The 19,020-nt window shown below is 41.9% G+C and overlaps 1 protein-coding gene across 1 annotated transcript in view; it reads right to left on the reverse strand.

The window, feature by feature from the left end:
• SPATA1 (spermatogenesis associated 1) overlaps positions 1-19,020 on the reverse strand; it is a 78,963-nt gene that overhangs the window by 22,620 nt on the left and 37,323 nt on the right. The gene's annotated exons all lie outside the window — the stretch shown is intronic.

The raw sequence follows: 19,020 nt of genomic DNA on the forward strand, positions 1-19,020 counted from the left end.
GCCGGAGGTCTAACTGATCGTACAAGCACTAGCGTATGGCGCAGTTACAGGATCTCACAAGCTCTATAGGTTATAACAGAGCTCTGTAAAATTAGGAATGGTCTTGGCGAATGTTGCAGTAGTCACAAGGTATGAAAAGCTCACAGAGGCAAGAATGACTCACCAAGCTATTGATTTTTTACAGGCTCCCTGTGATCTCCGTTCTGGTGTTGGATAGTGAGGTGAAAACCTATATGCTTATACCTGGAGGTATATATGTGCTCATGGTGACTCTCACAGTTTGGACAATTTCACTATGTTGTGTAATATAATGCATAAATTGGAGAGGTATGCTATATGGCGGTTCTCCCTACTTTTTATATTTAATACTTCAGCTCATACTTGGTTCTGCCACAAAATTCCATCTAGAATTTTAGTTATAACCCTTGTATTTGCCTATTCAAATCCCAGTCCACATGCCCTGCTAAACTATTGAGAAGTGGGTTAATTGGTTTATGCCTGCCCCCCGTTATTGCCAGGTCATTACAAATATGGGTGTGAAATGACAGCAACTTCTGTGTACTATATAATTGTAATGCTTGTGGGATAGTCCACTATCAGACCGAACTAGGCCAGTAGTCTTCTTATCCCGGCATCGAGCCGGAATGATAGGGAATATCCCAGAGCAGAGAACGTTCGCAAGATAAGGTAAGCGGTACTCTCTATAGGCAGGATAGTCTTTGACGACGACAACAGGCGGGGAATCAGAGGAAGGAGGTTCAAGGGTAAACCACTAGAATGGTCAGGCAGGCAGGGTTTGGCAATGGTAAGGCAGTCCAAAGGTAAACCACTAGAATGGTCAGACAGGCAGGGTTTGGCAATGATAAGGCAATCCGGTATATTAGGGGTTAAACAAGCAGAGTAGTGAGACAGGCAGAGTCCATTAATAGTGAGGCAATTCAGTACTTTAGGGGTTAAGCAATCAGAGTAGTCAGACAGGCAGAGTTCATCAACAGTGAGGCAATCCAATACTTTATGGGTTACGCAATCAGAGTAGTCAGACAGGCAGAGTTCGTTAAGAATGAGGCAATCCAGTATACAGTAATAACAATCACACCCAAGAGCACACAAAATAACACCTATACTTGGGGAGTGAAGGCAGAAAAGTGAGCAACTTACATAGGCGCAGGATTCGCGCCACAGAAGATCCAGACCGGCTTCAGAATGAGAGTAGCGTGCAGCGAGGACGTCACCGCAACACTCAACAGGAGCTGACACAGCCTTTGACAACGAGCAGGGAAGCAAGCGCCACACCCCTAGCAATGGCTAGAGCGTCGCAGCGTGACATAGCCCCCTTCTCAAGGGTTCCCGGAGGGAACCAGAGTCGGCTTCAAAGGATGAGCAGCAAAGAATCTGGATACCAAAGAAGGAGCATGCACGTCACGGGCAGGAACCCAAGGGCGATCCGCCACAGAATAACCCTTCCAATGTACAAGATATTGCAGTTGTTTTCGCCTGTATCTGGAGTCTAGGATCTTAGCAACCTCATATTCAGGGTCGCCTTGGACCAGGAGTGGAGGAGGGAGAGCACTGAGTCGGATATATCTATTCTTGATGTAAGGCTTGAGAAGTGAGACGTGGAAGACTGGATGTATGTGTAGGGTTTTGGGCAGGGCCACTTTGTAGGCAACAGGAGACAGTCTTTTCAGGACTTTGTAGGGACCGATAAACCTAGGCTCTAATTTGTGACAGGGTTGACGTAGACAAATATGTCGAGTTAAGACCCAAACACGTTCACCTACCGAGATGACACGTACAGAAGCTCTATGACGATCAGCAAACTTCTTGTATCTAGAGACAGCTGAATGTAGCTGAGAGCGAATACGTTGCCAATGAGTGGTGAGTATAGTAACGTGTCGGTCAGCAGCAGGAACCCCAGTGGACTGAGCAGAAAGAGGGAAGACACGAGGTTGATATCCTGCTGCGGCTTGAAATGGAGAACATCGTAGAGAAGAGTGCCAATGAGTGTTCCTTGCCAGCTCAGCTAGGGGTAACAACTCAGACCAGTTGTTATGGAGAGAATTGACAAAGGCTCTAAGGTAGGCCTCGAGATCCTGGTTTACTCTCTGTTAGTCCATTGGTCTGGGGATGGTAACCAGAAGACAAGGAAACAGTGGTTCCAATTAACTTACAAAAGGCTCTCCAAAAGGTAGAGATAAATTGTGGATCTCTGTCGGAAACAATGTTCCCAGGAATGCCATGAAGACGTACCACATGCAAGAGAAAAAGAGACAATACTTCTTGGGCAGAAAGCAGTTTAGTTAAGGGTACAAAATGAGCCAGTCTGGAAAAACAATCCACCACAACCCAGATAACTGTATGGTGGTCAGAAGGAGGGAGGTCCACAATGAAGTCCATTGTTATGTGTGTCCATGGTTGTTTGGGAATGGACAATGGTTGGAGCAATCCAGAAGGCAAGGATCAGAGAGTTTTGTTGGCAGCACAAGTTGTGCAGCTTTTCACATAATCCTGAGCATCAGACTTCATAGAAGGCCACCATACATGTTGGGAAAGACACTTATAAGTCCTAGTCAGATCAGAATGTCCTGAGAGTTTACTATCATGAGCCCAGGATAGCACAGGAGTGCGTAGGTTCAGAGGTACAAAAAAAGATATCGGAAGCCACAGGGGCTTCAGGAGGTTTATTAGACTGGTCACGTTGCAGTCTTTGAAGAAGGGTGGTATTCAGTTGAGCAACTACACAGGAGGGAGGTATGATGTGTTCAATAGGAGCTTCAGAGGAATCACTTGAATGAGGAAACTGACGGGAAAGGGCATCAGCCTTCTAGTTTTTGGTCCCAGGAAGATAAGAGACCACAAAGTTAAAATGGGAAAAGAACAAGGCCCACCTGGCCTGTCGAGGATTGAGTCGATGAGCAGTCTCTAAGTAAGTCAGATTCTTGTGGTCGGTAAGAATCTGAATGGGATTGGCTGTGCCTTCTAACCAATTATGACATTCAGTCAAGGCCATCTTAATGGCTAAGAGTTCATGATTACCCACATCGTAATTCCTCTCTGCAGGAGTAAAGTGTTTGGAAAAAGGCTACAGGGTGCGACTTGGAGGTTAAAAGGATCCCTTTGGGTTAGAACTGCTCCAGCCCCTATCTCGGATTCATCAACCTCTATAGTGAATTGTAGGTCAGGATCAGGATGGCCGAGCACAGGAGCAGAACAGAAAGCCTTTTTTAGACGAGAGAAGGCATTTATGGCATCAGGAGGCCAATGTTTACAGTCTTTGTTCCTTTTATTCCGTTTTGAGGAGCGACTTTTTGAGAAAAGTTCTTTATAAACTTGCGGTAATAATTGGAGAACCCCAAGAATCTCTGTAATTCCATTAGTGAAGTAGGTTGAGGCCATTCTAAAACTGCGGTGAGTTTAGCAGGATCCATGGCAAAACCTTCTTTCGAGATGACATAAGCAAACTCACATTTTTCTAGTTTGGCTACCAGAGAATTGTCTCTAAGACGTAGAAGTACCTGTCTCACGTGTTTATGATGCTCCTCCAGGGTGGAGGAGAACATAAGGATATCATCCATGTAGACGATGACAGTGCGATTGAGGAGGTCACGGAAGACATTGTTGACAATTGCCTGGAAGACTGCAGGAGCATTACACAGCCCAAAGGGCATTACAAGGTATTCGTAATGCCCTGATCTTGTGTTGAAGGCGGTCTTCCATTCGTGCCCTGGGAAGACACAAATCAGAATGTATGCCCCACATAGGTCCAGCTTGGTGAAGTAACAAGCATTCTGAAGTAAATCATACAGTTCAGTGATCAAAGGAATTGGAAAGTGATTCTTGATATTGATGTTGTTTAAGGCCCTGTAGTCGATACAGGGTCTGAGCACACCATCCTTCGTACTAACAAAAAAGAAGCCAGCCCCAGCAGGAGAGGAGGAAGGGTGAATGAAACCTTTAGCTAGGTTCTCTTGGATGTACTCCTCCATGGACTTGGTTTCAGCTTTGGAGAGAGAATAAGTCCTCCCTTTAGAAAGTGGGGTTCCGGCAAAGAGGTAAATTTTGCAGTCATAAGGACGGTGGGGTGGCAGCACATCGGCTGCTTTCTTTTCAAACACATCTGTGAAATCCGCACATACAGAGGGAAAACTTAAAGGGGTCTGTAGACTGGCTATGGGGATGCGGAGCAGAGGAGTAACCTTAGCAAGGCAGGAGTGGAAGCAGGAGGTACCCCAGGAGGCCAATTGTCCCTGAGCTTAGTCGAACTGTGGATTGTATATACAAAGCCAAGGAAGACAAAGGATGATGTGCTGGGGAATGAATTACCTCAAACTGCATCTGTTCAGTATGAAGGACTCCCACAGTTAGGGTCAGGGGCGCTGACTTGAAATGGATTAACCCCGAACCAAGGGGAGTGCCATCCAGAGTAGTTATTTTGAGACAATGTCTTTTCTGTAGAAGAGGCAACCCAGCCTGAATCTTAAAACGGTGATCCAGAAAGTTTCCAGCTGCCGCTGAATCAATGAAGGCTTGAGTGTGGACAGAATTCTGAAGGAAGGTAAGGGTAACAGCTACCAGGATCCATGAGGAGTGAGGGGATTTTGTAGTGATCATGCTTAGAGTGTTTTCCTCTGAGCATTGGCTTTTCCTGGCCGAATGTCACAATTCTTTAGTTGGTGGGAATTAGAACCACAATAAAAGCATAGTCTGAATCTCCTTCTCTGTCTTTCAGACTCTGTGGGTTTGAAGGAGGAGAGATCCATGGGTTCCTCTACTGGGGTAACTGGAGGTGTTGAAGGGGTAGAGGATAGTGCAGAGACCAGATGAATAGAAGGATGGGAGGGAAGGATTTTCCGAGTTCTGTCTTTCTCAGCTTGTCTCTCCTGAAAGCAAGAGTCTAGACTGATACAAAGTGCTATAAAGTCATCCAAGGAAGAAGGAACATCATGATAAGTTAGTTCATCTTTGATGCATTCATGCAGACCTCTCCTAAAGGCTGCCTTGAGAGCACTGCCATCCCAACTGGTCTCAAGTGCCAAGGTGCGAAACTCGATGGCATATTGTGCTACAGTTCTATCGCTCTGGTGGAGATCCAGGAGAGAGTACTCTGCAGCAGAAGAACGGCCAGAAGTCCCAAACACAGAAGAAAATGCAGAAATTAAAGCATCAGCATCATTCAGGAGTGGAGCGTTCTGTTCCAAAAGGGGGGAGACCCAGGCTAGGGCCTTGTCTTTCAGTAAGGAAAAGATAAAGGTAACCCTTGACTGATTAGACTGGAAGGTGTGAGGATAATTGTGAAAGTGCAACCTGCACTGGTTAAGAAAACCCCTACAATCAGTAGTACCTTCATATTTGTCAGGTAATGGTATCCGGGGTATACTTCCAGAAGCAGGGGAAGAAGTTGCAGTACTAGCAGCAGATGCTGGCGGTACAACAACAGGAGTGGTATCCTTCGCTGCAACTAGTGAGGAGACTTGAGCGAATCTGCAACTGTACGGTATGGGTTCCCAACATCTGTCCTTGAAGATAAACTGCTCTTGCTACCTCATTTGAGTCCATGGCCAAAGTATATAATGCTTGTGGGATATTCCACTATTAGACCAAACTTGGCCAGTAGTCTTCTTATCCCAGCGTCAAGCTCGAATGATAGGGAAAATCCCAGAGGAGAGAAAGTTCGCAAAATGAGGTAAGCAGTACTCACAATAGGCAGGGTAGTCTTTGGCGGCAACAGGTAGGGAATCCACTGGTATGGCAGTTCAAGGGTAAACCAATAGAAGGACCGAAAACAGGCAGGAATCAGCAACAAAGGGAATCCGATATTTACAGTTCAGGAATAAACCAATAGAATGGTCAGGCAGGCAGAGTTCTTTAACAGTATAGCAATCTGATGGTTCAAGGGTTAAACAGGCAGAGTGGTCAGACAGGCAGAGTTCAGCAACTGTATGGCAATCCAGTATTTTAGGGTTAAGCAAGCAGAGTAGTCAGACAGGCAGAGTTCAATAATGTTATGGCAATCCAGTACTTTAGGGGTTAAGCAAGCAGAGTAGTCAGACAGGCAGAGTTCAATAACAGTATGGCAATCCAGTATTTTAGGGTTAAGCAAGCAGAGTAGTCAGAAAGGCAGAGTTCAATATCAGTATGGCAATCCAGTATTTTAGGGTCAAGCAAGCAGAGTAGTCAGACAGGCAGAGTTCAATATCAGTATGGCAATCCAGAATACAGTAACAATCACACCCAGGAGCACGCTAAGTAACATCTATACTTGGGCAGTTATAGGTAGAAAGTGAGCAACTAACATAGGCGCAGAATTCGCGCCATAGGAGATCCTGACCGACTTCAGAATGAAAGGAGCGTGTGGCGATGACGTCACAGCCGCACGCACACCAGAGCAGACTCTACCCTAGGCAACGAGCAGAACAGCAGGGGCCGCTTGACAGCTACAATGTCTGGTGCCTAATCTTAGAAGTCTGAGTGTACCCTCATAATTCTGTCCAGTTTCATTTTAATGTAGCCCTTGTAATACCATAGATGTACTGTAGTCTCATTCTGTTGGCTGTTTACCATATTTTACTTATTTACAAGGACTGACCCCAGAATGCATACAAAATGTACATATAAGTCTTATTAACAGCCAATACTTTGCTATTCTAAAGATAAGTTTGATATGGCTCATTATATTAAAGTGCTTATAGTCTAACATTGGCCTATCATTTGCCTACAGGATTTAGAAAGTTACTCAAGAAACTTTTAGCGGATACCTGTATATCATTGTATATAATTCTCTAAGTAAGAGCATTACCATTTACATCCATTTTATACTACCGTACCCCCTAAGCTTCATAAGTGTCTTATTTTAGTAGAAGGTTCTAAGTATACTAGTCAGCCCTAAGTTTTATTAAATTGCCAGTTAACTACATTTACTATTTATATTTTATGTATATACACTCTCTAGGAGTTAACCCCTTTACTCTCCCCTTTAGTAAACCCAGCTGTTATAACAATGGGAACATATATATATATATATATATATATATATATATATATATATACTGTATATATACTTTATATATACATATATATATAAGGTTGAGCTATTTGTTTTATGCCAAATGCTGAGACACAATAAGGGTTCTCAAATCCTCTCACTAGACTCAGCAGTCGCTCCCTGACTTGTTAACACCTAAGAGCAATATTAATTTCTATTTTGCACCTAAATACTCCATGATACCCTAGGTTTCATAGACTGCTCCTTGTTCAGCAAAAGCCCACCCTCCACATCAGTTATAGGTTGATTCAAGTGAAAATATCCACCTACTAAGCTACCATTGTCCAGCCTGAATCTATTCACCATGTATATACTTACAAATATCTCTTATAAACAAGTTGTCAGCAAGGTTAACTTGTTCAGTTGACATCTGAGCGTTTTGTTATCTTCATAGATACAAGGTCCAAGAGTGACCATATGTACCATTAGAGTTCCTCCTTCAAGTTATTTAAGTCTATATGGGTCCATGAGTGGCCCTTTTATGTTTAGGAGGAACATATATCTCTTAAAATAAACGAGGTTCCATTCTTACTGTTCAATAGTACTATGGTTGATAGTGTTGTTTTGACTTCTAAATTCCACATAGTAACGTGTATTGTAATACATTACTTTGTACTTGCATGTAACAGCAAAAACAATTAGTGATGTACTCAATGTATATGATATTGAACATTTGTTTATTGATGTATTTAGATCAACCTCAATAGAATAAAAAATAATTAAAATGTGTAAGTATTATATAGGTGATCAAGAAAATGCGAAAATCATATACTTTAGATAATTTCAATGAATAATGTCAGTTCCACCGCATTTAAAAGTGGTTTGCAGGCAGCTTATAGCGGGCAAATCCTGAAAGTTTAGTGTGAGTACTCACTAGTGTCTTGGAGTTTGTCTTCAGTTCACTGAAATTATCTAAAGTATATGATTTTTCGCTTGATCACCTATATAATACTTATACATAAAATATACAGTTAAATAATCTCATATATATATTTTTTATAGCTGGTTTTCTTATTCTATTGAATTTTATGCACTGATTATACACTGGTCATGTGCTTTTATATTCATATTTATGTTTATATTAATTGTAAATCCATCACTTAGTTTCGATTCGGTAAAGCATTTTAGCGCTCCCCTATTTTCCATTTTTTTTATCAATTTTCTTTATATGTTTTGACAGACATATACCATTTAGGGCAGCTTTTTACCAACATAGGCACGCATATATATCCCCAATCCTCTTATCCTTAGCTGAAAAACATACCTAGGTAGGCTCAGGAGTAGCAATGAACTACTGGGAGCTAGCTGGTGATTGGTGGTTGCACATATATGCCTCTTGTCAATGGCTCACATGATGTGTTCAGCTAGCTCCCAGTAATGCATTGCTGCACTTTCAACAAGGGATACCAAGGGAATAAAGCAAATTATATAATAGAAGTAAAATTTAAAATTATGTAAAAGTACATGCTCTATCTGAATCATAAAAAAACAGAATTTATGCTTACCTGATAAATTACTTTCTCTTGCGGTGTATCCAGTCCACGGATTCATCCTTTACTTGTGGGATATTCTCATTCCCTACAGGAAGTAGCAAAGAGAGCACACAGCAAAGCTGTCCATATAGCTCCCCCTCTAGCTCCACCCCCCAGTCATTCGACCAAAGGTTAGGAAGAAAAAGGAGAAACCATAGGGTGCAGTGGTGACTGTAGTTTAAACAAAAAATTTTTTACCTGACTTAAATGCCAGGGCGGGCCGTGGACTGGATACACCGCAAGAGAAAGTAATTTATCAGGTAAGCATAAATTCTGTTTTCTCTTGCAAGGTGTATCCAGTCCACGGATTCATCCTTTACTTGTGGGATACCAATACCAAAGCTTTAGGACACGAATGAAGGGAGGGAACAAGACAGGTACCTTAAACGGAAGGCACCACTGCTTGCAAAACCTTTCTCCCAAAAATAGCCTCCGAAGAAGCAAAAGTATCGAATTTGTAAAATTTGCCAAAACTATGCAGTGAAGACCAAGTCGCTGCCTTACAAATCTGTTCAACAGAAGCCTCATTTTTGAAAGCCCATGTGGAAGCCACTGCTCTGGTAGAATGAGCAGTAATTCTTTCAGGAGGCTGCTGGCCAGCAGTCTCATAGGCCAAACGGATGATGCTTTTCAGCCAAAAGGAAAGAGAGGTAGCAGTCGCTCTCTGACCTCTCCTCTTACCAGAATAGATAACAAACAAGGAAGATATTTGTCTGAAATCCTTAGTTGCTTGTAAATAGAACTTTAAAGCACGAACTACATCAAGATTGTGTAATAGACGTTCCTTCTTCGAAGATGGATTAGGACACAGAGAAGGAACAACTATTTCCTGGTTAATATTCTTGTTAGAAACAACTTTAGGAAGAACACCAGGCTTGGTACGCAAAACTACCTTATCTGCGTGGAACACCAGGTAAGGTGAATCACACTGTAAGGCAGATAATTCTGAAACTCTTCGAGCAGAAGAGATAGCTATCAAAAACAAAACTTTCCAAGATAACAACTTAATGTCTATGGAATGTAAAGGTTCAAACGGAACCCCTTGAAGAACTGAAAGAACTAGATTCAAACTCCATGGCGGAGCCACAGGTTTATAGACAGGCTTGATTCTGACTAAAGCCTGAGCAAACGCTTGAACGTCTGGTACCTCTGCCAGACACTTGTGTAACAGGATAGACAAAGCAGATATTTGTCCTTTTAAGGAACTAGCTGACAATCCTTTCTCCAGTCCTTCTTGGAGAAAAGACAATATCCTGGGAATCCTAATCTTACTCCATGAGTAACCCTTGGATTCACACCAACAAAGATATTTCCGCCATATCTTATGGTAGATTTTCCTGGTGACAGGCTTTCTAGCCTGAATCAGAGAATCTATAACTGACTCAGAGAACCCACGCTTTGATAGACTTAAGCGTTCAATCTCCAAGCAGTCAGACGTAGAGAAACTAAATTTGGATGCTTGAACGGACCCTGTATTAGAAGATCCTGCCTCATTGGCAGTGTCCATGGTGGGACAGATGACATGTCCACTAGGTCTGCATACCAAGTCCTGCGTGGCCACGCAGGTGCTATCAGAATCACCGAAGCCTTCTCCTGCTTGATTCTGGCAACCAGACGCGGGAGGAGAGGAAACGGTAGAAAAACATAAGCCAGATTGAAGGATGCTAGAGCATCTATCAATACCGCCGTGGGATCCCGGGACCTGGACCCGTAGAGAGGAAGTTTGGTGTTCTGACGGGACGCCATCAGATCCAACTCTGGGGTGCCCCATAGCTGTCAGCTGGGCAAATACCTCCGGGTGGAGTTCCCACTCCCCCCGGGTGAAAAGTCTGACGACTTAGAAAATCCGCCTCCCAGTTGTCTACTCCTGGGATGTGAATTGCTGAGAGATGGCAGGAGTGATCCTCCGCCAACCTGATTATTTTGGTTACTTCCGTCATCGCTAGGGAACTCTTTATTCCCCCCTGATGATTGACGTAAGCTACAGTCGTGATGTTGTCCGACTGAAATCTGATGAATTTGGCCGCCGCTAGTTGAGGCCATGTCTGAAGAGTGTTGAATATTGCCCTCAGTTCCAGAATGTTTATCGGGAGAAGAGTTTCTTCCTGAGACCATAAGCCCTGAGCTTTCAGGGAGTCCCAGACCCGCACCCCAGCCAAACAGACCTGGCGTCGGTCGTTACAATGATCCACTCTGGGCCTGCGGAAACATATTCCTTGAGACAGGTGATCCTGAGACAACCACCAGAGAAGAGAATCTCTGGTCTCCTGGTCCAACTGAATTTGAGGAGACAAATCTGCATAATCCCCATTCCACTGTTTGAGCATGCATAGTTGCAGTGGTCTGAGGTGTATCCGAGCAAAAGGGACTGTGTCCATTGCCGCAACCATTAGTCTGATTGTCTCCATGCACTGAGCCACAGATGGCCGAGGAATGGAATAAAGAGCTTGGCAAGTAGTTAAGAGTTTTAGCTTTCTGACCTCCATCAGAAATATTTTCATTTCTACCGAGTCTATCAGGGTTCCTAGGAATGGAACTCTTGTGAGGGGGGAGAGAGAACTCTTTTTGATGTTCACCTTCCACCCGTGAGACCTCAGAAAGGCCAATACAATCTCTGTGTGAGACTTGGTTCTTTGGAAAGTTGACGCCTGAATTAAGATGTCGTCTAGGTAAGGCACCACTGCTATTCCCTGCGGTCTTAGAACCGCCAGGAGGGACCCTAGCACCTTTGTGAAAATTCTGGGAGCAGTGGCCAACCCGAAAGGAAGAGCCACAAACTGAAAATGCTTGTCCAGAAAGGCGAACCTGAGAAACTGGTGATGATCTTTGTGGATAGGACTGTGCAGATATGCATCCTTTAGATCCACGGTAGTCATATATTGACCCTCCTGGATCATTGGGTAAGATTGTCCGAATGGTCTCCATCTTGAGGAATTTGTTTAGAATTTTGAGATCCAGGATTGGTCTGAAAGTTCCTTCTTTTTTGGGAACCACAAACAGGTTTGAGTAAAACCCCAGTCCTTGTTCTGCAATTGGAACTGGGTGGATCACTCCCATTGTATGTAGATCTTCTACACAGCGTAAAAATGCCTCTTTCTTTGTCTGATCTGTAGACAGACGAGAAATGTGGAACCTTCCCCTTGGAGGAGAGTCCTTGAATTCTAGAAGGTATCCTTGGGCTACAATCTCTAATGCCCAAGGATTGTGTACATCTCTTGCCCAGGCCTGAGCAAAGAGAGAGAGTCTGCCCCCTACTAGATCCGGTCCCGGATCGGGGGCTACCCCTTCATGCTGTCTTGGTGGCAGCTGCAGGCTTTTTGGCCTGTTTACCCTTATTCCAGCCCTGGTAAGGTTTCCAGTTTGCCTTGGGCTGTGAAGCGTTACCCTCTTGCTTTGCAGCCGGAGAGGATGAAGCGGGGCCGTTCCTGAAATTGCGAAAGGAACGAAAATTAGCTTTGTTCTTTGTTTTAAAGGCTTTGTCCTGAGGGAGAGCATGGCCTTTTCCCCCGGTGATATCTGAAATAATCTCTTTCAATTCAGGCCCGAATAGGGTCTTCCTTTGAAAGGAATGTTCATAAGCTTGGATTTAGACGACACATTGGCCGACCAGGACTTTAGCCATAGCGCCCTGCACGCCAAAATGGCGAAAACCTGAATTTTTCGCCGCTAACTTAGCTATTTGGAAAGCAGCGTCAGTGATAAAAGAATTAGCTAGCTTTAGAGCCTATCCATAATTTCCTCATATGAGGTCTCCGTCTGGAGCGAGTCTTCCAGCGCCTCAAACCAGAAAGCAGCTGCAGTAGTTACAGGAATAATGCAGGCAATAGGTTGGAGAAGAAAACCTTGTTGAACAAAAATTTTCTTAAGTAAACCCTCTAATATTTTAGCCATAGGGTCTTTAAAAGCACAACTGTCTTCAATTGGTATGGTTGTGCGTTTAGCTAGTGTAGAAACAGCCCCCTCCACCTTAGGGACCGTCTGCCACGAGTCCCGCATGGGGTCAGATATGGGGAACATTTTCTTAAAAACAGGAGGAGGGACAAAAGGGACACCTGGCCTATCCCACTCCCTAGTAACGATATCCGCAATCCTCTTAGGGACCGGAAACGCATCCGTGTAAACAGGGACCTCAAGGTACTTGTCCATTTTACACAATTTCTCTGGGATCACCAAAGGGTCACAGTCATCCAGAGTAGCTAATAACTCCCTAAGTAAAACACGGAGGTGTTCTAGTTTAAATTTAAAAGCCAATATATCTGAATCTGTCTGGGGAGGAACCCTTCCTGAATCAGAGACTTCTCCCTCAGACATCAAATCCCTCGCTCCCACTTCAGAGCGTTGTGAGGGTATATCGGATACGGCTACCAAAGCGTCAGAATGCTCATAATCTGTTCTTAAAACGGAGCTATCACGCTTTGCAGGTAACACGGCAGTTTAGATAAGAAGGCTGTAAGAGAATTATCCATGATTGCCGCTAAGTCTTGTAATGTAAAAGGGTTAGACGCACTAGAGGTACTAGGCGTCGCTTGCGCGGGCGTAACTGGTTGTGACACTTGGGGAGAGGCAGACGGGCTACCCTCGTTACCTTCAGTCTGAGAATCATCTTGGGCCACATTCTTAAGTGCAACAATATGATCTTTAAAGTGTATAGACATATCAGTACAAGTGGGACACATTCTGAGAGGGGGTTCCACCATGGCTTCTAAACACATTGAACAAGGATTTTCCTTAGTGTCAGACATGTTTAACAGACTAGTAGAGTACACAAACAGGCTTGGAAATCACTTTAATCAAATAAAAAACACAATTTGAAAAAACGTTACTGTGCCTTTAAGAGATAAAAAGAGCACACAATTTTCACAGTATGTAGCTAAAGCCTTAATAAGATTGCACCCCAAGTTTCAAAACGATTAACCCCTTAATGCCCAAACCGGAGCAGCCTAAAGCCAACACCTGGTTAAATCACTACAGCACCTTGCTGTGGCCCTACCTGCCCTTAGGGATCAGATTTGGGGGAATATAGCTTCTTTTAGGCCCTCAAACATCAGCAGGACCCTCCATGTGAAACAGCATGAACTTATCTGCAATTCTAAGTGCGCATCTGAGGCGCGAAATTAGGCCCCTCCCACTCTACTCCGGAGCTGTGAGGCCTAGTAAATCACTCCTAAGTGACTAAAAAACAGCCATGTGGTAATAACCCCAGAAAAAAAACAAAAGGCTTTCAAAGTGTCTTGCAAAACGATTTTTCCTTAGCCAAACAATCGATTGCCCTGAATAAGTGTCAACCAGTATATTAGCCATAATATGTAAGCATTCAATTCCTTACTAAGTCTGTGAACATAGCTTACCCTCCCCTCATGGGGATATTGTCAGTCTCTTCTAGCATTATCTCAGTCTTGTCTAGAAATAAATGACTGAACATACCTTATTGCAGATCACCCTGCAAACTGTTCCCCCCAACTGAAGTTTTCTGGTACTCCTCAGTCCTGTGTGGGAACAGCAGTGTATTTTAGTTTCAACATGCTAAAATCATTTTGCTCTCAGCAGAAATCTTCATCACTTTTCTGCTAGAGAGTAAATAGTACAAACCGGTACCATTTAAAATAACAAACTTTTGATTGAAGATAATAAAACTACAATTCTAACACCACATTCACTTTACACTCCCGAGAGAGACCCTAGTGCTTAGAGCCAGCAAAGAGAATGACTGGGGGGTGGAGCTAGAGGGGAGCTATATGGACAGCTTTGCTGTGTGCTCTCTTTGCTACTTCCTGTAGGGAATGAGAATATCCCACAAGTAAAGGATGAATCCGTGGACTGGATACACCTTGCAAGAGAAATGGGGTTTATATATAAATTAATTATTTAACTTGCCCCACAGAGGTTTTTTTTAATTATTAACTAGTACCCCAAAAACCTTTAGAATGGAACATTTGGTTTTTTTTTTGCTTTCTATAAAATTGTGTGTCTAGCTCCTCAATGTTCAGGCTGGCTACTGCGTTTCATATTAATGTTACAAGCCATCTTGTAGAAAATAAATGGACAGCATTTAACAGTACATTTGGAAAGGTGCAATGCAGTACTTACCTGTCTGAAAAATTCTTGCTTCCTTAAAGGGATATAAAACCCCAAAATTGTCTTTCATGATTCAGATAGAGCATGTGATTTTAAACAATGTTCTATTTTACTTACATTATCAATTTTTCTTTGTTCTCTTGGTATCTTTTCTTTAAAAGCAGGGATGTATGCTTAGGAGCCAGACCATTTCAGGAGCACTTTATAGCGGCAGTTTGGCAAGAACGTTATCCATTTGCAAGAGCACTAGATGGCAGCACTATTTCCTGCCATGTAGTGCTTCAGATGTCTACCTAGGTATCTCTTCAACACAGAATATCATAGGAACAAAGCAAATTTGATAGTAGAAGTAAATTGGAAACTTTTTTCACAAAAATCACAAAAGAAAATGTTTGGGTTTCATATCCCTTTAAATTAAAAGCCCTAAAATTATAGCTTTCCGACAGCACTTTCTAGTGCCCTCTAAACATGCATCAATATGGAAAATGCAACAGTGTGGGCATTGGATGGACAGTGGAAAGTTTCTTGGATAGTTTAGAATTTAGTGGTCTAGATACTGACAAGGTACTGTATGTATTGCATTGTGCCTTTCAGAATACACCATCAAAGGTTATACACCAACTGCCAATCCTATGTCCCATTAAAGAGATATAAAACCCAACCATTTTCTTTTGTGATTCAGACAGAGCATACCATTTTAAAAATGTTTACAATTTACTTCTATTATCAAATTTGCTTTGTTCCCATGATATTCTGTGTTAAAGAGATACCTAGGTAGCAGGGGCGTATTATGACCTAGGCCAACAAGGCCAGTGCCTAGGGCGACAGATTTGGGAGGGGCCCTATCCTCTCTCTAAAAGCCAGCACACAGTACAGTGAGCGATAAAGTGCAGGCTACAGAGAAGACAAGGCATGTGCGCTGATTAAAGTCGCTCTTCACAGGCAGTGCTCCTTTAAACCGTTCATTTAGAGCCGCCGGCATTTTTGCAGTGGAAACGTTGTTTGTAAGAAACTTGCCCGGGGATTTGCTTACAAGGTGAGGCTGGAGGAGAAGACCTTGTGCCGATATGCTGCCTCCCCTTGTCAGCTGTGGTGGGTCTGCGAGCGCAGTGCTTATTGCAGGTCTTAGTAACTAACGGACTGGATGCGTCTGTGCACTGCTTTAGATCAGCTTGTGATGGCTAATCATAAACTCTCAGCGCTAATGTATGTTAGCTACTAATAGATAGCTTTCTCATGAACCCACGGAGTAAATAGTAAACAGACACTTAAAAAGTTTCATTACTTGAATGATGATAATTACTGTATGTTGTTGCATGTGAAGGGCAGTGATTGTTTCAGTTTTAAAGTGTATTCTTCTTTCCCTCCTTCCTCTCTCCCTTATTTACCTTCCTCCCTCAACTCCCTCCCTTCTTTCTCTCAACTCCCTCCCTTCTTTATCTCAACTCCCTCCCATCTTTCTTTCAACTCCCTCCCTTCTTTATCTCAACTCCCTCCCTTCTTTATCTCAACTCCCTCCCATCTTTCTCTCAACTCCCTCCCTTCTTTATCTCAACTCCCTCCCATCTTTCTCTCAACTCCCTCCCTTCTTTATCTCAACTCCCTCCCATCTTTCTCTCAACTCCCTCCCTTGCTCCCTTCTTTTACCATTCCCTCCCCACTTTTCTCTTCTCTCTCTCTTTCCCTCTAACCTTTCCTTGCAATTCAACCCACCTGTATGCAAGTGTTTTGCTAGCCCATTTTCTTTTGAATTGTTATAAAAAATGTTTTTACACACTGACCCCAAAAAAATATTAAGGGGGGAAAAAAAGGCCTAAAACCTTTGGGGGGGCAGCAGAGTTTTGAGTGCCTAGGGCAGCACAAAACCTAAATACGCCACTGCTAGGTAGACATCTGGAGCACCACATGGCAGAAAATAGTGCTGCCATCTAGTGCTCTTGCAAATGTATAAAATTCTTGCAAAACTGATGTCATATAGTGCTCCAGAAACAGTCCGGCTCCTAAACATACGTCCCTGCTTTTCAAGAAAAGATACCAAGAGAACGAAGACAAAATGATAATAGAAGTAAATTAGAAAGTTGTTTAAAACTACATGCTCTATCTGAATCATGAAATAAATATTTTGGGCTTCATGTCCCTTTAAATCTTAAATTGATGGTAAACTCAAACTATTTTTCTAGTATTTGAAAGTACAAATTTATCCTCTTTATTTTTTTTTTTAAAGATTCTAGACCTCTCTAATCTTCGTTTGCTTAATAAAATTGTTTCAGATCTTTATCTTTTCCTGATTAAAATAATATACTTGTAATGTTTAAACATTTATTTTAAACAGTTTATTTATCACTAGAAAAAACGTTGCCACACAGGCTTAGCTTCTCTGTGTTTAAATTTTAGGATGAGGTTTTAAAGGGATATTCCGGTCAAAATGTAAATGCACATGGATGAATTACATATTTGAATAGAAACATATTTGCATTATACATGTATTGGCAAAAATGCTTCTAGTAAAAGTTATCACTGTTTTAGTGTTAGCATTTTTCTCTGCATGTGCATGTGAAGCATAGCATTGTCAGTGCACCAGCATTTTAAATATTGCAGCTGTTCAGAGCACCAGTGGGGTTTGTATCATTTCAGCAAATAACAATTTAGGTCATTAATAGACAGTGCAAGCACTGTAGGCTCTCTGAGCAAGTGCTGTGTTTAAAATGCTGGTGCACGGTGCATACTTACATACACTTTTGAAACAGCGATAACTTTTATTAGAAGCATTTTTGCTAATACATGTATATTACAAAAATGCTTCTATTCCAAACTGAAATGTATCAATGTGGATTCCAGTTTTGGCTGGAATATCCCATTAAAGGGATACTGAACCCAAATTTTTTCTTTCGTGATTCAGATAGAGCATGCAATTTTAAGCAACTTTCTAATTTACTCCTATTATCAAATTTTCTTCATTCTCTTGGTATGGTTATTTGAAAAGCAAGAATGTAAGTTTAGATGCCGGCCCATTTTTGGTGAACAACCTTGGTTGTCCTTGCTGATTGGACAGCACCAATAAACAAGTGCTTTCCATGGTTCTGAACCAAACATTTGCTGGCTCCTTAGCTTAGATGCCTTCTTTTTCAAATAAAGATAGCAAGAGAACGAAGAAAATTGATAATAGAAGTAAATTAGAGAGTTGCTTAAAATTGCATGTTCTATCTGAAGCATGAAAGAAAAAATGTGGGTTCAGTATCCCTTTAAGAGTAGAAAGCATGACTTTTATCACTGCAAATTCTTTTATAGTCATCACAGTGCCGGCTTCAGACCATAATTTTTTTGGGTGCTGCAAAGGTGAAGTAGAAAGCTTAATATCAAGAGTGTTGGGTGATACTGGAGATGGACTCTATCTTTTGCTAGCTCCTTCTTTAAAAAGATACCTTTATCCCTCCTTTGCTTCTTTGTTTGTCCTGTCTAAAACATTGGGCGTGTAAATAAATGTATTACCATTCAAATGTAGGGAGCCTGGTGCCTGCTAGGTTTTGGGGTTCTACAATAATGATTGAAGGTGTATAGTGCCCAAAAGCACCTCTACAGAACACCACTGGTAAGACATTTTTTTGGGCAAAAGTATAATTGGTTGCGGCCAATAAAGGGATACTCAAGTCAAAATTAAACTTTCATTATTCAGATGGAGCATTCAATTTTATACAACTTTCCAAATCACTTTCATTATTTAAATGTGCACAGTCTTTTTATATGCACAGTTTTTGAGGCACCAGCTGCTACTGAGCATGTGCAAGATTCACAAAATATACGTACATGCATTTTGTTATTGGCTTATGGCTGTCACATGATGCAGTGGGAGGGGGAAATACAACCGCCTTTAAAATTTAACATAAAGAAATATACTACTCCTTTGAAATTTAAACTAAGGGCTTTTGCGTTGTCTTTTTAGTATGCATTTACTTATTATGCTTTACTGTGTTTAGTGGTCCTTTAAATGATGTAGTAAAGAGACACTACATAGATAGAAGATATGTTGGTGAGAGAAAAAATACATTTTTGTTGTTTTCTAAAAGATAAAATGAAAGAAAAACATAAAAGTAACATTAGTTAAATAACTATATGGTGACACTGGAAATTATAAATGTTCCCTTTGTTTACTATATTTTTCAATTTAATTTTTTCTAGTGTTAAATATGTTCAAAAATAATGAATGTACTTTCTGTTTAATTATAATAATCGTGATATAAACATAGAATACATTTGTCACCCAATCAATCAATACTTATCTATTTATAACATAAAACAGACTTTCTGTATTGTTGTAAATAGGATGTGGCCCCTTTTGCAGAAGCCTTCCATAAAACATTTCACCAACATTGT

The sequence above is a fragment of the Bombina bombina genome, chromosome 10 (assembly GCF_027579735.1).
Source record: "Bombina bombina isolate aBomBom1 chromosome 10, aBomBom1.pri, whole genome shotgun sequence".
NCBI classification, from domain to species: Eukaryota; Metazoa; Chordata; class Amphibia; order Anura; family Bombinatoridae; genus Bombina; species Bombina bombina.